General features: G+C 44.1%; 27 non-coding genes across 27 annotated transcripts; 16 read left to right on the forward strand and 11 right to left on the reverse strand.

The window, feature by feature from the left end:
* The first annotated feature begins 421 nt into the window (after positions 1 to 421).
* On the forward strand, positions 422 to 536 carry LOC141367557 (U5 spliceosomal RNA). The gene has a single exon (XR_012371909.1). It is a non-coding gene; the product is annotated as a U5 spliceosomal RNA (small nuclear RNA).
* A 913-nt stretch (positions 537 to 1,449) lies between these two features.
* Positions 1,450 to 1,521, reverse strand: trnad-guc (transfer RNA aspartic acid (anticodon GUC)). The gene has a single exon. It is a non-coding gene; the product is annotated as a tRNA-Asp (tRNA).
* A 199-nt stretch (positions 1,522 to 1,720) lies between these two features.
* Positions 1,721 to 1,792, forward strand: trnag-ucc (transfer RNA glycine (anticodon UCC)). Its single transcript has one exon. It is a non-coding gene; the product is annotated as a tRNA-Gly (tRNA).
* Positions 1,793 to 1,910: 118 nt separating this feature from the next.
* trnad-guc (transfer RNA aspartic acid (anticodon GUC)) lies at positions 1,911 to 1,982 on the reverse strand. Its single transcript has one exon. It is a non-coding gene; the product is annotated as a tRNA-Asp (tRNA).
* A 736-nt stretch (positions 1,983 to 2,718) lies between these two features.
* LOC141367444 (U5 spliceosomal RNA) lies at positions 2,719 to 2,833 on the forward strand. The gene has a single exon (XR_012371796.1). It is a non-coding gene; the product is annotated as a U5 spliceosomal RNA (small nuclear RNA).
* Positions 2,834 to 3,747: 914 nt separating this feature from the next.
* On the reverse strand, positions 3,748 to 3,819 carry trnad-guc (transfer RNA aspartic acid (anticodon GUC)). Its single transcript has one exon. It is a non-coding gene; the product is annotated as a tRNA-Asp (tRNA).
* Positions 3,820 to 4,018: 199 nt separating this feature from the next.
* Positions 4,019 to 4,090, forward strand: trnag-ucc (transfer RNA glycine (anticodon UCC)). The gene has a single exon. It is a non-coding gene; the product is annotated as a tRNA-Gly (tRNA).
* A 926-nt stretch (positions 4,091 to 5,016) lies between these two features.
* On the forward strand, positions 5,017 to 5,131 carry LOC141367445 (U5 spliceosomal RNA). Its single transcript, XR_012371797.1, has one exon. It is a non-coding gene; the product is annotated as a U5 spliceosomal RNA (small nuclear RNA).
* A 904-nt stretch (positions 5,132 to 6,035) lies between these two features.
* trnad-guc (transfer RNA aspartic acid (anticodon GUC)) lies at positions 6,036 to 6,107 on the reverse strand. Its single transcript has one exon. It is a non-coding gene; the product is annotated as a tRNA-Asp (tRNA).
* Positions 6,108 to 6,306: 199 nt separating this feature from the next.
* On the forward strand, positions 6,307 to 6,378 carry trnag-ucc (transfer RNA glycine (anticodon UCC)). The gene has a single exon. It is a non-coding gene; the product is annotated as a tRNA-Gly (tRNA).
* A 922-nt stretch (positions 6,379 to 7,300) lies between these two features.
* LOC141367446 (U5 spliceosomal RNA) lies at positions 7,301 to 7,415 on the forward strand. Its single transcript, XR_012371798.1, has one exon. It is a non-coding gene; the product is annotated as a U5 spliceosomal RNA (small nuclear RNA).
* Positions 7,416 to 8,329: 914 nt separating this feature from the next.
* Positions 8,330 to 8,401, reverse strand: trnad-guc (transfer RNA aspartic acid (anticodon GUC)). The gene has a single exon. It is a non-coding gene; the product is annotated as a tRNA-Asp (tRNA).
* A 199-nt stretch (positions 8,402 to 8,600) lies between these two features.
* On the forward strand, positions 8,601 to 8,672 carry trnag-ucc (transfer RNA glycine (anticodon UCC)). Its single transcript has one exon. It is a non-coding gene; the product is annotated as a tRNA-Gly (tRNA).
* A 922-nt stretch (positions 8,673 to 9,594) lies between these two features.
* Positions 9,595 to 9,709, forward strand: LOC141367447 (U5 spliceosomal RNA). The gene has a single exon (XR_012371799.1). It is a non-coding gene; the product is annotated as a U5 spliceosomal RNA (small nuclear RNA).
* Positions 9,710 to 10,623: 914 nt separating this feature from the next.
* Positions 10,624 to 10,695, reverse strand: trnad-guc (transfer RNA aspartic acid (anticodon GUC)). Its single transcript has one exon. It is a non-coding gene; the product is annotated as a tRNA-Asp (tRNA).
* A 199-nt stretch (positions 10,696 to 10,894) lies between these two features.
* trnag-ucc (transfer RNA glycine (anticodon UCC)) lies at positions 10,895 to 10,966 on the forward strand. The gene has a single exon. It is a non-coding gene; the product is annotated as a tRNA-Gly (tRNA).
* A 118-nt stretch (positions 10,967 to 11,084) lies between these two features.
* trnad-guc (transfer RNA aspartic acid (anticodon GUC)) lies at positions 11,085 to 11,156 on the reverse strand. The gene has a single exon. It is a non-coding gene; the product is annotated as a tRNA-Asp (tRNA).
* A 736-nt stretch (positions 11,157 to 11,892) lies between these two features.
* Positions 11,893 to 12,007, forward strand: LOC141367448 (U5 spliceosomal RNA). The gene has a single exon (XR_012371800.1). It is a non-coding gene; the product is annotated as a U5 spliceosomal RNA (small nuclear RNA).
* Positions 12,008 to 12,921: 914 nt separating this feature from the next.
* Positions 12,922 to 12,993, reverse strand: trnad-guc (transfer RNA aspartic acid (anticodon GUC)). Its single transcript has one exon. It is a non-coding gene; the product is annotated as a tRNA-Asp (tRNA).
* Positions 12,994 to 13,192: 199 nt separating this feature from the next.
* trnag-ucc (transfer RNA glycine (anticodon UCC)) lies at positions 13,193 to 13,264 on the forward strand. The gene has a single exon. It is a non-coding gene; the product is annotated as a tRNA-Gly (tRNA).
* A 925-nt stretch (positions 13,265 to 14,189) lies between these two features.
* LOC141367450 (U5 spliceosomal RNA) lies at positions 14,190 to 14,304 on the forward strand. Its single transcript, XR_012371802.1, has one exon. It is a non-coding gene; the product is annotated as a U5 spliceosomal RNA (small nuclear RNA).
* A 914-nt stretch (positions 14,305 to 15,218) lies between these two features.
* On the reverse strand, positions 15,219 to 15,290 carry trnad-guc (transfer RNA aspartic acid (anticodon GUC)). Its single transcript has one exon. It is a non-coding gene; the product is annotated as a tRNA-Asp (tRNA).
* A 1,196-nt stretch (positions 15,291 to 16,486) lies between these two features.
* On the forward strand, positions 16,487 to 16,601 carry LOC141367451 (U5 spliceosomal RNA). The gene has a single exon (XR_012371803.1). It is a non-coding gene; the product is annotated as a U5 spliceosomal RNA (small nuclear RNA).
* A 914-nt stretch (positions 16,602 to 17,515) lies between these two features.
* Positions 17,516 to 17,587, reverse strand: trnad-guc (transfer RNA aspartic acid (anticodon GUC)). Its single transcript has one exon. It is a non-coding gene; the product is annotated as a tRNA-Asp (tRNA).
* Positions 17,588 to 17,786: 199 nt separating this feature from the next.
* Positions 17,787 to 17,858, forward strand: trnag-ucc (transfer RNA glycine (anticodon UCC)). The gene has a single exon. It is a non-coding gene; the product is annotated as a tRNA-Gly (tRNA).
* A 926-nt stretch (positions 17,859 to 18,784) lies between these two features.
* On the forward strand, positions 18,785 to 18,899 carry LOC141367541 (U5 spliceosomal RNA). The gene has a single exon (XR_012371893.1). It is a non-coding gene; the product is annotated as a U5 spliceosomal RNA (small nuclear RNA).
* Positions 18,900 to 19,813: 914 nt separating this feature from the next.
* On the reverse strand, positions 19,814 to 19,885 carry trnad-guc (transfer RNA aspartic acid (anticodon GUC)). Its single transcript has one exon. It is a non-coding gene; the product is annotated as a tRNA-Asp (tRNA).
* Positions 19,886 to 19,902: the final 17 nt, after the last annotated feature.

The raw sequence follows: 19,902 nt of genomic DNA on the forward strand, positions 1-19,902 counted from the left end.
AACCATAAACTACACCCTGCCCTAACACCAGCTATCATAACCCCAAAAAGAATTTTTGAAGTGAAAATGATCTATTAAGCTGAAGGTCTTAGACCTTGTTCTTCTGTTGGGGCCCTTTCTTTTTCCTTTTTTTCCCCTAGAGGCTATGGAAATTAATGAGATGGAGATTGGAGATAACCTGTGCCGGTGCATCCTCTGTGTAATGTGCACAGAGTTTCATTCCCCAAAACCTCTCAGCAAAAGATCACACTGTGACATGTTAGTAGCCTGTGCCTGTGTCTTTATTTTGCGCAGGAAGGTATTTCTACCTCTTTTGCTCCTCCGAGGTGGAAGGGTCTGGGTGGATCCTGAACCAGAAATGACCCTTTTTGAACATTATGGTGTGGCACAGGGAGCACACTGGGTCGAGGTTTGTTGGACATAACTAAAGTTTTCCTTCAACTACGTATAAATCTTTCGCCTTTTACTAAAGATTTCCGTGGAGGAGGACGTTGTGAGTTTATTGTATTTTTGGGTGCTCTGCTCACAGCAGAGCTGCGTAGCTTTGGTCAATTGCAGAAAATCTTTCGTTATGGTCGGGTTTGTCGCGAGGTGTTCAGTAACGATGGTCGCTTCCGAAGCACTGCTTTATGAGGCTTCGAAACTTTTCAAAACCCTAGTTTCGAATCGATTTGCTCGGAGCTTGTTTCAAACTGGCCAAGTCACGTGATTTTAGCAAACGAGGCTTCATTACGTCATAACTGCACGTGATTTTAGCAAACGACGCTTCGTTACGTCATAACTGTTTTGAAACCTTTCGAAAATCCGATGGTTCACCACTAGGGGGAGTTGGTCACAAATGACCAGTGTCTAATATGGTCAGGTAAACTCGGGTCAGTTTTATTACGCAAGTTCATAAAACATGCATCCTTCTGGCTAATAACACTACCATTTTGTTTACTTTTGTTTATAGACAGATTTAATGACAAAAATGTGCATTATTAAAAGGGGAGAGGGTTTTAATGATTTGTTTGGCCTAAATACAACTGAAAAACACACAATACACTTTTAATTATGTCTTAATAAGGTTAAATAATTGTTTTAAACATGTATTAATACAAATCTTGCTATTATTTTGTAAAACAAAGTGTAAAATGTTTGGAAAGATCTGCTTTAACACTATTTTGGCCAGCAGGTGTCGCCAGCGAGTGTGGTGTTTCGAACGCTTCGAAGAACTGAATCAATTTCCGAAGCAATTGGTTCAATCGATTCGAAGCTTCGAATAGTTTCGTTTCTCCCATCACCAGTGTTCAGTGGCTTCATCACCAGTGTTCAGTGGCTTTAAACAAAGGCGACTTGTGACTCCAACATAGGGACGGCGAGAGGTGCGAAAACGGCAAACTAAGAGCAGCGCTCAGCTCGTGCCGTTAACTCTTGCATTTCAATCGGCAGTCCAGAAACAAAGCAAACCTCCCCGTCGGGGAATCGAACCCCGGTCTTCCGCGTGACAGGCGGAGATACTGTCCACTATACTAACGAGGACTTCTCTCTCTCGCTCTGGCATCACGCCGACCAACCTCCCCTTCGAAAGAGTACTCTTGGGATTCTGTGGTTATCCAGTTACAGACACCGGCGAGGCGAGGAAGGGAATCGACTGAATCCGTGATCAATTCAGTGCAGCTCTAAAACAACTGTTGGTTCAGGACATTCAAAGGTCCTGTTGAGCAACACCTTTCTGCCTGCGTTGGTGGTATAGTGGTGAGCATAGCTGCCTTCCAAGCAGTTGACCCGGGTTCGATTCCCGGCCAACGCATTGCTTTTTGCTCGACCCCATCGTGAGAACGAGAGCAACGCAGCGCACTTCTTCAGACGATTTTGATGCGTAAAGGTGGCTCGTGCAAGTTGTTTGAGAAGTCAAACGAAAAGGAGATCTCCCCGTCGGGGAATCGAACCCCGGTCTTCCGCGTGACAGGCGGAGATACTGTCCACTATACTAACGAGGATCTTTCGCCCAGGCTTAGTCGTCGAGCCGAATCCTCAATCCAGAACGCAGCATATAACACACGCTCCCCATTTGTGAGGACAGCCTTCCTGTTTATTCCCCCCGTCTTTTTGTTTATTTTGTCTGCTTGTTTATAATTTAAAAAGTTTCTTTACCTCCTTTTTTAAAAAACATTCCCTTCTACTGCCCCAGCCAACTACCTTCCTTACCCCAAAATCAGTAAACCCCTTAGATTGGTACTTTAAAAGGACAACCCTACCCCATTCTGAACCTCAATCCATCCCCTTGCTTTTTTACTATTTACCCGAAATAAATTAACCATAAACTACACCCTGCCCTAACACCAGCTATCATAACCCCAAAAAGAATTTTTGAAGTGAAAATGATCTATTAAGCTGAAGGTCTTAGACCTTGTTCTTCTGTTGGGGCCCTTTCTTTTTCCTTTTTTTCCCCTAGAGGCTATGGAAATTAATGAGATGGAGATTGGAGATAACCTGTGCCGGTGCATCCTCTGTGTAATGTGCACAGAGTTTCATTCCCCAAAACCTCTCAGCAAAAGATCACACTGTGACATGTTAGTAGCCTGTGCCTGTGTCTTTATTTTGCGCAGGAAGGTATTTCTACCTCTTTTGCTCCTCCGAGGTGGAAGGGTCTGGGTGGATCCTGAACCAGAAATTACCCTTTTTGAACATTATGGTGTGGCACAGGGAGCACACTGGGTCGAGGTTTGTTGGACATAACTCAAGTTTTCCTTCAACTACGTATAAATCTTTCGCCTTTTACTAAAGATTTCCGTGGAGGAGGACGTTGTGAGTTTATTGTATTTTTGGGTGCTCTGCTCACAGCAGAGCTGCGTAGCTTTGGTCAATTGCAGAAAATCTTTCGTTATGGTCGGGTTTGTCGCGAGGTGTTCAGTAACGATGGTCGCTTCCGAAGCACTGCTTTATGAGGCTTCGAAACTTTTCAAAACCCTAGTTTCGAATCGATTTGCTCGGAGCTTGTTTCAAACTGGCCAAGTCACGTGATTTTAGCAAACGAGGCTTCATTACGTCATAACTGCACGTGATTTTAGCAAACGACGCTTCGTTACGTCATAACTGTTTTGAAACCTTTCGAAAATCCGATGGTTCACCACTAGGGGGAGTTGGTCACAAATGACCAGTGTCTAATATGGTCAGGTAAACTCGGGTCAGTTTTATTACGCAAGTTCATAAAACATGCATCCTTCTGGCTAATAACACTACCATTTTGTTTACTTTTTGTTTATAGACAGATTTAATGACAAAAATGTGCATTATTAAAAGGGGAGAGGGTTTTAATGATTTGTTTGGCCTAAATACAACTGAAAAACACACAATACACTTTTAATTATGTCTTAATAAGGTTAAATAATTTTTTTAAACATGTATTACAACAAATCTTGCTATTATTTTGTACAACAAAGTGTAAAATGTTTGGAAAGATCTGCTTTAACACTATTTTGGCCAGCAGGTGTCGCCAGCGAGTGTGGTGTTTCGAACGCTTCGAAGAACTGAATCAATTTCCGAAGCAATTGGTTCAATCGATTCGAAGCTTCGAATAGTTTCGTTTCTCCCATCACCAGTGTTCAGTGGCTTCATCACCAGTGTTCAGTGGCTTTAAACAAAGGCGACTTGTGACTCCAACATAGGGACGGCGAGAGGTGCGAAAACGGCAAACTAAGAGCAGCGCTCAGCTCGTGCCGTTAACTCTTGCATTTCAATCGGCAGTCCAGAAACAAAGCAAACCTCCCCGTCGGGGAATCGAACCCCGGTCTTCCGCGTGACAGGCGGAGATACTGTCCACTATACTAACGAGGACTTCTCTCTCTCGCTCTGGCATCACGCCGACCAACCTCCCCTTCGAAAGAGTACTCTTGGGATTCTGTGGTTATCCAGTTACAGACACCGGCGAGGCGAGGAAGGGAATCGACTGAATCCGTGATCAATTCAGTGCAGCTCTAAAACAACTGTTGGTTCAGGACATTCAAAGGTCCTGTTGAGCAACACCTTTCTGCCTGCGTTGGTGGTATAGTGGTGAGCATAGCTGCCTTCCAAGCAGTTGACCCGGGTTCGATTCCCGGCCAACGCATTGCTTTTTGCTCGACCCCATCGTGAGAACGAGAGCAACGCAGCGCACTTCTTCAGACGATTTTGATGCGTAAAGGTGGCTCGTGCAAGTTGTTTGAGAAGTCAAACAAAAAGGAGATCTCCCCGTCGGGGAATCGAACCCCGGTCTTCCGCGTGACAGGCGGAGATACTGGCCACTATACTAACGAGGATCTTTTGCCCAGGCTTAGTCGTCGAGCCGAATCCTCAATCCAGAACGCAGCATATAACACACGCTCCCCATTTGTGAGGACAGCCTTCCTGTTTATTCCCCCCGTCTTTTTGTTTATTTTGTCTGCTTGTTTATAATTTAAAAAGTTTCTTTACCTCCTTTTTTAAAAAACATTCCCTTCTACTGCCCCAGCCAACTACCTTCCTTACCCCAAAATCAGTAAACCCCTTAGATTGGTACTTTAAAAGGACAACCCTACCCCATTCTGAACCTCAATCCATCCCCTTGCTTTTTTACTATTTACCCGAAATAAATTAACCATAAACTACACCCTGCCCTAACACCAGCTATCATAACCCCAAAAAGAATTTTTGAAGTGAAAATGATCTATTAAGCTGAAGGTCTTAGACCTTGTTCTTCTGTTGGGGCCCTTTCTTTTTCCTTTTTTTCCCCTAGAGGCTATGGAAATTAATGAGATGGAGATTGGAGATAACCTGTGCCGGTGCATCCTCTGTGTAATGTGCACAGAGTTTCATTCCCCAAAACCTCTCAGCAAAAGATCACACTGTGACATGTTAGTAGCCTGTGCCTGTGTCTTTATTTTGCGCAGGAAGGTATTTCTACCTCTTTTGCTCCTCCGAGGTGGAAGGGTCTGGGTGGATCCTGAACCAGAAATTACCCTTTTTGAACATTATGGTGTGGCACAGGGAGCACACTGGGTCGAGGTTTGTTGGACATAACTCAAGTTTTCCTTCAACTACGTATAAATCTTTCGCCTTTTACTAAAGATTTCCGTGGAGGAGGACGTTGTGAGTTTATTGTATTTTTGGGTGCTCTGCTCACAGCAGAGCTGCGTAGCTTTGGTCAATTGCAGAAAATCTTTCGTTATGGTCGGGTTTGTCGCGAGGTGTTCAGTAACGATGGTCGCTTCCGAAGCACTGCTTTATGAGGCTTCGAAACTTTTCAAAACCCTAGTTTCGAATCGATTTGCTCGGAGCTTGTTTCAAACTGGCCAAGTCACGTGATTTTAGCAAACGAGGCTTCATTACGTCATAACTGCACGTGATTTTAGCAAACGACGCTTCGTTACGTCATAACTGTTTTGAAACCTTTCGAAAATCCGATGGTTCACCACTAGGGGGAGTTGGTCACAAATGACCAGTGTCTAATATGGTCAGGTAAACTCGGGTCAGTTTTATTATAAAACATGCATCCTTCTGGCTAATAACACTACCATTTTGTTTACTTTTTGTTTATAGATAGATTTAATGACAAAAATGTGCATTATTAAAAGGGGAGAGGGTTTTAATGATTTGTTTGGCCTAAATACAACTGAAAAACACACAATACACTTTTAATTATGTCTTAATAAGGTTAAATAATTTTTTTAAACATGTATTAATACAAATCTTGCTATTATTTTGTAAAACAAAGTGTAAAATGTTTGGAAAGATCTGCTTTAACAGTATTTTGGCCAGCAGGTGTCGCCAGCGAGTGTGGTGTTTCGAACGCTTCGAAGAACTGAATCAATTTCCGAAGCAATTGGTTCAATCGATTCGAAGCTTCGAATAGTTTCGTTTCTCCCATCACCAGTGTTCAGTGGCTTCATCACCAGTGTTCAGTGGCTTTAAACAAAGGCGACTTGTGACTCCAACATAGGGACGGCGAGAGGTGCGAAAACGGCAAACTAAGAGCAGCGCTCAGCTCGTGCCGTTAACTCTTGCATTTCAATCGGCAGTCCAGAAACAAAGCAAACCTCCCCGTCGGGGAATCGAACCCCGGTCTTCCGCGTGACAGGCGGAGATACTGTCCACTATACTAACGAGGACTTCTCTCTCTCGCTCTGGCATCACGCCGACCAACCTCCCCTTCGAAAGAGTACTCTTGGGATTCTGTGGTTATCCAGTTACAGACACCGGCGAGGCGAGGAAGGGAATCGACTGAATCCGTGATCAATTCAGTGCAGCTCTAAAACAACTGTTGGTTCAGGACATTCAAAGGTCCTGTTGAGCAACACCTTTCTGCCTGCGTTGGTGGTATAGTGGTGAGCATAGCTGCCTTCCAAGCAGTTGACCCGGGTTCGATTCCCGGCCAACGCATTGCTTTTTGCTCGACCCCATCGTGAGAACGAGAGCAACGCAGCGCACTTCTTCAGACGATTTTGATGCGTAAAGGTGGCTCGTGCAAGTTGTTTGAGAAGTCAAACGAAAAGGAGATCTCCCCGTCGGGGAATCGAACCCCGGTCTTCCGCGTGACAGGCGGAGACACTGTCCACTATACTAACGAGGATCTACCTAGGCCTAGTCGTCGAGCCGAATCCTCAATCCAGAACGCAGCATATAACACACGCTCCCCATTTGTGAGGACAGCCTTCCTGTTTATTCCCCCCGTCTTTTTGTTTATTTTGTCTGCTTGTTTATAATTTAAAAAGTTTCTTTACCTCCTTTTTTAAAAACATTCCCTTCTACTGCCCCAGCCAACTACCTTCCTTACCCCAAAATCAGTAAACCTCTTAGATTGGTACTTTAAAAGGACAACCCTACCCCATTCTGAACCTCAATCCATCCCCTTGCTTTTTTACTATTTACCCGAAATAAATTAACCATAAACTACACCCTGCCCTAACACCAGCTATCATAACCCCAAAAAGAATTTTTGAAGTGAAAATGATCTATTAAGCTGAAGGTCTTAGACCTTGTTCTTCTGTTGGGGCCCTTTCTTTTTCCTTTTTTTCCCCTAGAGGCTATGGAAATTAATGAGATGGAGATTGGAGATAACCTGTGCCGGTGCATCCTCTGTGTAATGTGCACAGAGTTTCATTCCCCAAAACCTCTCAGCAAAAGATCACACTGTGACATGTTAGTAGCCTGTGCCTGTGTCTTTATTTTGCGCAGGAAGGTATTTCTACCTCTTTTGCTCCTCCGAGGTGGAAGGGTCTGGGTGGATCCTGAACCAGAAATTACCCTTTTTGAACATTATGGTGTGGCACAGCGAGCACACTGGGTCGAGGTTTGTTGGACATAACTCAAGTTTTCCTTCAACTACGTATAAATCTTTCGCCTTTTACTAAAGATTTCCGTGGAGGAGGACGTTGTGAGTTTATTGTATTTTTGGGTGCTCTGCTCACAGCAGAGCTGCGTAGCTTTGGTCAATTGCAGAAAATCTTTCGCTATGGTCGGGTTTGTCGCGAGGTGTTCAGTAACGATGGTCGCTTCCGAAGCACTGCTTTATGAGGCTTCGAAACTTTTCAAAACCCTAGTTTCGAATCGATTTGCTCGGAGCTTGTTTCAAACTGGCCAAGTCACGTGATTTTAGCAAACGAGGCTTCATTACGTCATAACTGCACGTGATTTTAGCAAACGACGCTTCGTTACGTCATAACTGTTTTGAAACCTTTCGAAAATCCGATGGTTCACCACTAGGGGGAGTTGGTCACAAATGACCAGTGTCTAATATGGTCAGGTAAACTCGGGTCAGTTTTATTACGCAAGTTCATAAAACATGCATCCTTCTGGCTAATAACACTACCATTTTGTTTACTTTTTGTTTATAGACAGATTTAATGACAAAAATGTGCATTATTAAAAGGGGAGAGGGTTTTAATGATTTGTTTGGCCTAAATACAACTGAAAAACACACAATACACTTTTAATTATGTCTTAATAAGGTTAAATAATTGTTTTAAACATGTATTAATACAAATCTTGCTATTATTTTGTAAAACAAAGTGTAAAATGTTTGGAAAGATCTGCTTTAACAGTATTTTGGCCAGCAGGTGTCGCCAGCGAGTGTGGTGTTTCGAACGCTTCGAAGAACTGAATCAATTTCCGAAGCAATTGGTTCAATCGATTCGAAGCTTCGAATAGTTTCGTTTCTCCCATCACCAGTGTTCAGTGGCTTCATCACCAGTGTTCAGTGGCTTTAAACAAAGGCGACTTGTGACTCCAACATAGGGACGGCGAGAGGTGCGAAAACGGCAAACTAAGAGCAGCGCTCAGCTCGTGCCGTTAACTCTTGCATTTCAATCGGCAGTCCAGAAACAAAGCAAACCTCCCCGTCGGGGAATCGAACCCCGGTCTTCCGCGTGACAGGCGGAGATACTGTCCACTATACTAACGAGGACTTCTCTCTCTCGCTCTGGCATCACGCCGACCAACCTCCCCTTCGAAAGAGTACTCTTGGGATTCTGTGGTTATCCAGTTACAGACACCGGCGAGGCGAGGAAGGGAATCGACTGAATCCGTGATCAATTCAGTGCAGCTCTAAAACAACTGTTGGTTCAGGACATTCAAAGGTCCTGTTGAGCAACACCTTTCTGCCTGCGTTGGTGGTATAGTGGTGAGCATAGCTGCCTTCCAAGCAGTTGACCCGGGTTCGATTCCCGGCCAACGCATTGCTTTTTGCTCGACCCCATCGTGAGAACGAGAGCAACGCAGCGCACTTCTTCAGACGATTTTGATGCGTAAAGGTGGCTCGTGCAAGTTGTTTGAGAAGTCAAACGAAAAGGAGATCTCCCCGTCGGGGAATCGAACCCCGGTCTTCCGCGTGACAGGCGGAGACACTGTCCACTATACTAACGAGGATCTACCTAGGCCTAGTCGTCGAGCCGAATCCTCAATCCAGAACGCAGCATATAACACACGCTCCCCATTTGTGAGGACAGCCTTCCTGTTTATTCCCCCCGTCTTTTTGTTTATTTTGTCTGCTTGTTTATAATTTAAAAAGTTTCTTTACCTCCTTTTTTAAAAACATTCCCTTCTACTGCCCCAGCCAACTACCTTCCTTACCCCAAAATCAGTAAACCTCTTAGATTGGTACTTTAAAAGGACAACCCTACCCCATTCTGAACCTCAATCCATCCCCTTGCTTTTTTACTATTTACCCGAAATAAATTAACCATAAACTACACCCTGCCCTAACACCAGCTATCATAACCCCAAAAAGAATTTTTGAAGTGAAAATGATCTATTAAGCTGAAGGTCTTAGACCTTGTTCTTCTGTTGGGGCCCTTTCTTTTTCCTTTTTTTCCCCTAGAGGCTATGGAAATTAATGAGATGGAGATTGGAGATAACCTGTGCCGGTGCATCCTCTGTGTAATGTGCACAGAGTTTCATTCCCCAAAACCTCTCAGCAAAAGATCACACTGTGACATGTTAGTAGCCTGTGCCTGTGTCTTTATTTTGCGCAGGAAGGTATTTCTACCTCTTTTGCTCCTCCGAGGTGGAAGGGTCTGGGTGGATCCTGAACCAGAAATTACCCTTTTTGAACATTATGGTGTGGCACAGCGAGCACACTGGGTCGAGGTTTGTTGGACATAACTCAAGTTTTCCTTCAACTACGTATAAATCTTTCGCCTTTTACTAAAGATTTCCGTGGAGGAGGACGTTGTGAGTTTATTGTATTTTTGGGTGCTCTGCTCACAGCAGAGCTGCGTAGCTTTGGTCAATTGCAGAAAATCTTTCGCTATGGTCGGGTTTGTCGCGAGGTGTTCAGTAACGATGGTCGCTTCCGAAGCACTGCTTTATGAGGCTTCGAAACTTTTCAAAACCCTAGTTTCGAATCGATTTGCTCGGAGCTTGTTTCAAACTGGCCAAGTCACGTGATTTTAGCAAACGAGGCTTCATTACGTCATAACTGCACGTGATTTTAGCAAACGACGCTTCGTTACGTCATAACTGTTTTGAAACCTTTCGAAAATCCGATGGTTCACCACTAGGGGGAGTTGGTCACAAATGACCAGTGTCTAATATGGTCAGGTAAACTCGGGTCAGTTTTATTACGCAAGTTCATAAAACATGCATCCTTCTGGCTAATAACACTACCATTTTGTTTACTTTTTGTTTATAGACAGATTTAATGACAAAAATGTGCATTATTAAAAGGGGAGAGGGTTTTAATGATTTGTTTGGCCTAAATACAACTGAAAAACACACAATACACTTTTAATTATGTCTTAATAAGGTTAAATAATTGTTTTAAACATGTATTAATACAAATCTTGCTATTATTTTGTAAAACAAAGTGTAAAATGTTTGGAAAGATCTGCTTTAACAGTATTTTGGCCAGCAGGTGTCGCCAGCGAGTGTGGTGTTTCGAACGCTTCGAAGAACTGAATCAATTTCCGAAGCAATTGGTTCAATCGATTCGAAGCTTCGAATAGTTTCGTTTCTCCCATCACCAGTGTTCAGTGGCTTCATCACCAGTGTTCAGTGGCTTTAAACAAAGGCGACTTGTGACTCCAACATAGGGACGGCGAGAGGTGCGAAAACGGCAAACTAAGAGCAGCGCTCAGCTCGTGCCGTTAACTCTTGCATTTCAATCGGCAGTCCAGAAACAAAGCAAACCTCCCCGTCGGGGAATCGAACCCCGGTCTTCCGCGTGACAGGCGGAGATACTGTCCACTATACTAACGAGGACTTCTCTCTCTCGCTCTGGCATCACGCCGACCAACCTCCCCTTCGAAAGAGTACTCTTGGGATTCTGTGGTTATCCAGTTACAGACACCGGCGAGGCGAGGAAGGGAATCGACTGAATCCGTGATCAATTCAGTGCAGCTCTAAAACAACTGTTGGTTCAGGACATTCAAAGGTCCTGTTGAGCAACACCTTTCTGCCTGCGTTGGTGGTATAGTGGTGAGCATAGCTGCCTTCCAAGCAGTTGACCCGGGTTCGATTCCCGGCCAACGCATTGCTTTTTGCTCGACCCCATCGTGAGAACGAGAGCAACGCAGCGCATTTCTTCAGACGATTTTGATGCGTAAAGGTGGCTCGTGCAAGTTGTTTGAGAAGTCAAACGAAAAGGAGATCTCCCCGTCGGGGAATCGAACCCCGGTCTTCCGCGTGACAGGCGGAGATACTGTCCACTATACTAACGAGGATCTTTCGCCCAGGCTTAGTCGTCGAGCCGAATCCTCAATCCAGAACGCAGCATATAACACACGCTCCCCATTTGTGAGGACAGCCTTCCTGTTTATTCCCCCCGTCTTTTTGTTTATTTTGTCTGCTTGTTTATAATTTAAAAAGTTTCTTTACCTCCTTTTTTAAAAAACATTCCCTTCTACTGCCCCAGCCAACTACCTTCCTTACCCCAAAATCAGTAAACCCCTTAGATTGGTACTTTAAAAGGACAACCCTACCCCATTCTGAACCTCAATCCATCCCCTTGCTTTTTTACTATTTACCCGAAATAAATTAACCATAAACTACACCCTGCCCTAACACCAGCTATCATAACCCCAAAAAGAATTTTTGAAGTGAAAATGATCTATTAAGCTGAAGGTCTTAGACCTTGTTCTTCTGTTGGGGCCCTTTCTTTTTCCTTTTTTTCCCCTAGAGGCTATGGAAATTAATGAGATGGAGATTGGAGATAACCTGTGCCGGTGCATCCTCTGTGTAATGTGCACAGAGTTTCATTCCCCAAAACCTCTCAGCAAAAGATCACACTGTGACATGTTAGTAGCCTGTGCCTGTGTCTTTATTTTGCGCAGGAAGGTATTTCTACCTCTTTTGCTCCTCCGAGGTGGAAGGGTCTGGGTGGATCCTGAACCAGAAATTACCCTTTTTGAACATTATGGTGTGGCACAGGGAGCACACTGGGTCGAGGTTTGTTGGACATAACTCAAGTTTTCCTTCAACTACGTATAAATCTTTCGCCTTTTACTAAAGATTTCCGTGGAGGAGGACGTTGTGAGTTTATTGTATTTTTGGGTGCTCTGCTCACAGCAGAGCTGCGTAGCTTTGGTCAATTGCAGAAAATCTTTCGTTATGGTCGGGTTTGTCGCGAGGTGTTCAGTAACGATGGTCGCTTCCGAAGCACTGCTTTATGAGGCTTCGAAACTTTTCAAAACCCTAGTTTCGAATCGATTTGCTCGGAGCTTGTTTCAAACTGGCCAAGTCACGTGATTTTAGCAAACGAGGCTTCATTACGTCATAACTGCACGTGATTTTAGCAAACGACGCTTCGTTACGTCATAACTGTTTTGAAACCTTTCGAAAATCCGATGGTTCACCACTAGGGGGAGTTGGTCACAAATGACCAGTGTCTAATATGGTCAGGTAAACTCGGGTCAGTTTTACTACGCAAGTTCATAAAACATGCATCCTTCTGGCTAATAACACTACCATTTTGTTTACTTTTTGTTTATAGACAGATTTAATGACAAAAATGTGCATTATTAAAAGGGGAGAGGGTTTTAATGATTTGTTTGGCCTAAATACAACTGAAAAACACACAATACACTTTTAATTATGTCTTAATAAGGTTAAATAATTGTTTTAAACATGTATTAATACAAATCTTGCTATTATTTTGTAAAACAAAGTGTAAAGTGTTTGGAAAGATCTGCTTTAACACTATTTTGGCCAGCAGGTGTCGCCAGCGAGTGTGGTGTTTCGAACGCTTCGAAGAACTGAATCAATTTCCGAAGCAATTGGTTCAATCGATTCGAAGCTTCGAATAGTTTCATTTCTCCCATCACCAGTGTTCAGTGGCTTCATCACCAGTGTTCAGTGGCTTTAAACAAAGGCGACTTGTGACTCCAACATAGGGACGGCGAGAGGTGCGAAAACGGCAAACTAAGAGCAGCGCTCAGCTCGTGCCGTTAACTCTTGCATTTCAATCGGCAGTCCAGAAACAAAGCAAACCTCCCCGTCGGGGAATCGAACCCCGGTCTTCCGCGTGACAGGCGGAGATACTGTCCACTATACTAACGAGGACTTCTCTCTCTCGCTCTGGCATCACGCCGACCAACCTCCCCTTCGAAAGAGTACTCTTGGGATTCTGTGGTTATCCAGTTACAGACACCGGCGAGGCGAGGAAGGGAATCGACTGAATCCGTGATCAATTCAGTGCAGCTCTAAAACAACTGTTGGTTCAGGACATTCAAAGGTCCTGTTGAGCAACACCTTTCTGCCTGCGTTGGTGGTATAGTGGTGAGCATAGCTGCCTTCCAAGCAGTTGACCCGGGTCCGATTCCCGGCCAACGCATTGCTTTTTGCTCGACCCCATCGTGAGAACGAGAGCAACGCAGCGCACTTCTTCAGACGATTTTGATGCGTAAAGGTGGCTCGTGCAAGTTGTTTGAGAAGTCAAACGAAAAGGAGATCTCCCCATCGGGGAATCGAACCCCGGTCTTCCGCGTGACAGGCGGAGATACTGTCCACTATACTAACGAGGATCTTTCGCCCAGGCTTAGTCGTCGAGCCGAATCCTCAATCCAGAACGCAGCATATAACACACGCTCCCCATTTGTGAGGACAGCCTTCCTGTTTATTCCCCCCGTCTTTTTGTTTATTTTGTCTGCTTGTTTATAATTTAAAAAGTTTCTTTACCTCCTTTTTTAAAAACATTCCCTTCTACTGCCCCAGCCAACTACCTTCCTTACCCCAAAATCAGTAAACCTCTTAGATTGGTACTTTAAAAGGACAACCCTACCCCATTCTGAACCTCAATCCATCCCCTTGCTTTTTTACTATTTACCCGAAATAAATTAACCATAAACTACACCCTGCCCTAACACCAGCTATCATAACCCCAAAAAGAATTTTTGAAGTGAAAATGATCTATTAAGCTGAAGGTCTTAGACCTTGTTCTTCTGTTGGGGCCCTTTCTTTTTCCTTTTTTTCCCCTAGAGGCTATGGAAATTAATGAGATGGAGATTGGAGATAACCTGTGCCGGTGCATCCTCTGTGTAATGTGCACAGAGTTTCATTCCCCAAAACCTCTCAGCAAAAGATCACACTGTGACATGTTAGTAGCCTGTGCCTGTGTCTTTATTTTGCGCAGGAAGGTATTTCTACCTCTTTTGCTCCTCCGAGGTGGAAGGGTCTGGGTGGATCCTGAACCAGAAATTACCCTTTTTGAACATTATGGTGTGGCACAGGGAGCACACTGGGTCGAGGTTTGTTGGACATAACTCAAGTTTTCCTTCAACTACGTATAAATCTTTCGCCTTTTACTAAAGATTTCCGTGGAGGAGGACGTTGTGAGTTTATTGTATTTTTGGGTGCTCTGCTCACAGCAGAGCTGCGTAGCTTTGGTCAATTGCAGAAAATCTTTCGTTATGGTCGGGTTTGTCGCGAGGTGTTCAGTAACGATGGTCGCTTCCGAAGCACTGCTTTATGAGGCTTCGAAACTTTTCAAAACCCTAGTTTCGAATCGATTTGCTCGGAGCTTGTTTCAAACTGGCCAAGTCACGTGATTTTAGCAAACGAGGCTTAATTACGTCATAACTGCACGTGATTTTAGCAAACGACGCTTCGTTACGTCATAACTGTTTTGAAACCTTTCGAAAATCCGATGGTTCACCACTAGGGGGAGTTGGTCACAAATGACCAGTGTCTAATATGGTCAGGTAAACTCGGGTCAGTTTTATTACGCAAGTTCATAAAACATGCATCCTTCTGGCTAATAACACTACCATTTTGTTTACTTTTTGTTTATAGACAGATTTAATGACAAAAATGTGCATTATTAAAAGGGGAGAGGGTTTTAATGATTTGTTTGGCCTAAATACAACTGAAAAACACACAATACACTTTTAATTATGTCTTAATAAGGTTAAATAATTGTTTTAAACATGTATTAATACAAATCTTGCTATTATTTTGTAAAACAAAGTGTAAAATGTTTGGAAAGATCTGCTTTAACACTATTTTGGCCAGCAGGTGTCGCCAGCGAGTGTGGTGTTTCGAACGCTTCGAAGAACTGAATCAATTTCCGAAGCAATTGGTTCAATCGATTCGAAGCTTCGAATAGTTTCGTTTCTCCCATCACCAGTGTTCAGTGGCTTCATCACCAGTGTTCAGTGGCTTTAAACAAAGGCGACTTGTGACTCCAACATAGGGACGGCGAGAGGTGCGAAAACGGCAAACTAAGAGCAGCGCTCAGCTCGTGCCGTTAACTCTTGCATTTCAATCGGCAGTCCAGAAACAAAGCAAACCTCCCCGTCGGGGAATCGAACCCCGGTCTTCCGCGTGACAGGCGGAGATACTGTCCACTATACTAACGAGGACTTCTCTCTCTCGCTCTGGCATCACGCCGACCAACCTCCCCTTCGAAAGAGTACTCTTGGGATTCTGTGGTTATCCAGTTACAGACACCGGCGAGGCGAGGAAGGGAATCGACTGAATCCGTGATCAATTCAGTGCAGCTCTAAAACAACTGTTGGTTCAGGACATTCAAAGGTCCTGTTGAGCAACACCTTTCTGCCTGCGTTGGTGGTATAGTGGTGAGCATAGCTGCCTTCCAAGCAGTTGACCCGGTTTCGATTCCCGGCCAACGCATTGTTTTTTGCTCGACCCCATCGTGAGAACGAGAGCAACGCAGCGCACTTCTTCAGATGATTTTGATGCGTAAAGGTGGCTCGTGCAAGTTGTTTGAGAAGTCAAACGAAAAGGAGATCTCCCCGTCGGGGAATCGAACCCCGGTCTTCCGCGTGACAGGCGTAGATACTGTCCACTATACTAACGAGGATCTTACGCCCAGGCTTAGTCGTCGAGCCGAATCCTCAATCCAGAACGCAGCATATAACACACGCTCCCCATTTGTGAGGACAGCCTTCCTGTTTATTCCCCCCGTCTTTTTGTTTATTTTGTCTGCTTGTTTATAATTTAAAAAGTTTCTTTACCTCCTTTTTTAAAAACATTCCCTTCTACTGCCCCAGCCAACTACCTTCCTTACCCCAAAATCAGTAAACCTCTTAGATTGGTACTTTAAAAGGACAACCCTACCCCATTCTGAACCTCAATCCATCCCCTTGCTTTTTTACTATTTACCCGAAATAAATTAACCATAAACTACACCCAGCCCTAACACCAGCTATCATAACCCCAAAAAGAATTTTTGAAGTGAAAATTATCTATTAAGCTGAAGGTCTTAGACCTTGTTCTTCTGTTGGGGCCCTTTCTTTTTCCTTTTTTTCCCCTAGAGGCTATGGAAATTAATGAGATGGAGATTGGAGATAACCTGTGCCGGTGCATCCTCTGTGTAATGTGCACAGAGTTTCATTCCCCAAAACCTCTCAGCAAAAGATCACACTGTGACATGTTAGTAGCCTGTGCCTGTGTCTTTATTTTGCGCAGGAAGGTATTTCTACCTCTTTTGCTCCTCCGAGGTGGAAGGGTCTGGGTGGATCCTGAACCAGAAATTACCCTTTTTGAACATTATGGTGTGGCACAGGGAGCACACTGGGTCGAGGTTTGTTGGACATAACTCAAGTTTTCCTTCAACTACGTATAAATCTTTCGCCTTTTACTAAAGATTTCCGTGGAGGAGGACGTTGTGAGTTTATTGTATTTTTGGGTGCTCTGCTCACAGCAGAGCTGCGTAGCTTTGGTCAATTGCAGAAAATCTTTCGCTATGGTCGGGTTTGTCGCGAGGTGTTCAGTACCGATGGTCGCTTCCGAAGCACTGCTTTATGAGGCTTCGAAACTTTTCAAAACCCTAGTTTCGAATCGATTTGCTCGGAGCTTGTTTCAAACTGGCCAAGTCACGTGATTTTAGCAAACGAGGCTTCATTACGTCATAGCTGCACGTGATTTTAGCAAACGACGCTTCGTTACGTCATAACTGTTTTGAAACCTTTCGAAAATCCGATGGTTCACCACTAGGGGGAGTTGGTCACAAATGACCAGTGTCTAATATGGTCAGGTAAACTCGGGTCAGTTTTATTACGCAAGTTCATAAAACATGCATCCTTCTGGCTAATAACACTACCATTTTGTTTACTTTTTGTTTATAGACAGATTTAATGACAAAAATGTGCATTATTAAAAGGGGAGAGGGTTTTAATGATTTGTTTGGCCTAAATACAACTGAAAAACACACAATACACTTTTAATTATGTCTTAATAAGGTTAAATAATTGTTTTAAACATGTATTAATACAAATCTTGCTATTATTTTGTAAAACAAAGTGTAAAGTGTTTGGAAAGATCTGCTTTAACACTATTTTGGCCAGCAGGTGTCGCCAGCGAGTGTGGTGTTTCGAACGCTTCGAAGAACTGAATCAATTTCCGAAGCAATTGGTTCAATCGATTCGAAGCTTCGAATAGTTTCGTTTCTCCCATCACCAGTGTTCAGTGGCTTCATCACCAGTGTTCAGTGGCTTTAAACAAAGGCGACTTGTGACTCCAACATAGGGACGGCGAGAGGTGCGAAAACGGCAAACTAAGAGCAGCGCTCAGCTCGTGCCGTTAACTCTTGCATTTCAATCGGCAGTCCAGAAACAAAGCAAACCTCCCCGTCGGGGAATCGAACCCCGGTCTTCCGCGTGACAGGCGGAGATACTGTCCACTATACTAACGAGGACTTCTCTCTCTCGCTCTGGCATCACGCCGACCAACCTCCCCTTCGAAAGAGTACTCTTGGGATTCTGTGGTTATCCAGTTACAGACACCGGCGAGGCGGGGAAGGGAATCGACTGAATCCGTGATCAATTCAGTGCAGCTCTAAAACAACTGTTGGTTCAGGACATTCAAAGGTCCTGTTGAGCAACACCTTTCTGCCTGCGTTGGTGGTATAGTGGTGAGCATAGCTGCCTTCCAAGCAGTTGACCCGGGTTCGATTCCCGGCCAACGCATTGCTTTTTGCTCGACCCCATCGTGAGAACGAGAGCAACGCAGCGCACTTCTTCAGACGATTTTGATGCGTAAAGGTGGCTCGTGCAAGTTGTTTGAGAAGTCAAACGAAAAGGAGATCTCCCCGTCGGGGAATCGAACCCCGGTCTACCGCGTGACAGGCGGAGATACTGTCCACTATACTAACGAGGATCTTTCGCCCAGGCTTAGTCGTCGAGCCGAATCCTCAATCCAGAACGCAGCATATAACACACGCTCCCCATTTGTGAGGACAGCCTTCCTGTTTATTCCCCCCGTCTTTTTGTTTATTTTGTCTGCTTGTTTATAATTTAAAAAGTTTCTTTACCTCCTTTTTTAAAAAACATTCCCTTCTACTGCCCCAGCCAACTACCTTCCTTACCCCAAAATCAGTAAACCCCTTAGATTGGTACTTTAAAAGGACAACCCTACCCCATTCTGAACCTCAATCCATCCCCTTGCTTTTTTACTATTTACCCGAAATAAATTAACCATAAACTACACCCTGCCCTAACACCAGCTATCATAACCCCAAAAAGAATTTTTGAAGTGAAAATGATCTATTAAGCTGAAGGTCTTAGACCTTGTTCTTCTGTTGGGGCCCTTTCTTTTTCCTTTTTTCCCCCTAGAGGCTATGGAAATTAATGAGATGGAGATTGGAGATAACCTGTGCCGGTGCATCCTCTGTGTAATGTGCACAGAGTTTCATTCCCCAAAACCTCTCAGCAAAAGATCACACTGTGACATGTTAGTAGCCTGTGCCTGTGTCTTTATTTTGCGCAGGAAGGTATTTCTACCTCTTTTGCTCCTCCGAGGTGGAAGGGTCTGGGTGGATCCTGAACCAGAAATTACCCTTTTTGAACATTATGGTGTGGCACAGGGAGCACACTGGGTCGAGGTTTGTTGGACATAACTCAAGTTTTCCTTCAACTACGTATAAATCTTTCGCCTTTTACTAAAGATTTCCGTGGAGGAGGACGTTGTGAGTTTATTGTATTTTTGGGTGCTATGCTCACAGCAGAGCTGCGTAGCTTTGGTCAATTGCAGAAAATCTTTCGTTATGGTCGGGTTTGTCGCGAGGTGTTCAGTAACGATGGTCGCTTCCGAAGCACTGCTTTATGAGGCTTCGAAACTTTTCAAAACCCTAGTTTCGAATCGATTTGCTCGGAGCTTGTTTCAAACTGGCCAAGTCACGTGATTTTAGCAAACGAGGCTTCATTACGTCATAGCTGCACGTGATTTTAGCAAACGACGCTTCGTTACGTCATAACTGTTTTGAAACCTTTCGAAAATCCGATGGTTCACCACTAGGGGGAGTTGGTCACAAATGACCAGTGTCTAATATGGTCAGGTAAACTCGGGTCAGTTTTATTACGCAAGTTCATAAAACATGCATCCTTCTGGCTAATAACACTACCATTTTGTTTTCTTTTTGTTTATAGACAGATTTAATGACAAAAATGTGCATTATTAAAAGGGGAGAGGGTTTTAATGATTTGTTTGGCCTAAATACAACTGAAAAACACACAATACACTTTTAATTATGTCTTAATAAGGTTAAATAATTGTTTTAAACATGTATTAATACAAATCTTGCTATTATTTTGTAAAACAAAGTGTAAAATGTTTGGAAAGATCTGCTTTAACAGTATTTTGGCCAGCAGGTGTCGCCAGCGAGTGTGGTGTTTCGAACGCTTCGAAGAACTGAATCAATTTCCGAAGCAATTGGTTCAATCGATTCGAAGCTTCGAATAGTTTCGTTTCTCCCATCACCAGTGTTCAGTGGCTTCATCACCAGTGTTCAGTGGCTTTAAACAAAGGCGACTTGTGACTCCAACATAGGGACGGCGAGAGGTGCGAAAACGGCAAACTAAGAGCAGCGCTCAGCTCGTGCCGTTAACTCTTGCATTTCAATCGGCAGTCCAGAAACAAAGCAAACCTCCCCGTCGGGGAATCGAACCCCGGTCTTCCGCGTGACAGGCGGAGATACTGTCCACTATACTAACGAGGACTTCTCTCTCTCGCTCT

The sequence above is a fragment of the Misgurnus anguillicaudatus genome, chromosome 10 (assembly GCF_027580225.2).
Source record: "Misgurnus anguillicaudatus chromosome 10, ASM2758022v2, whole genome shotgun sequence".
NCBI lineage: Eukaryota > Metazoa > Chordata > Actinopteri > Cypriniformes > Cobitidae > Misgurnus > Misgurnus anguillicaudatus.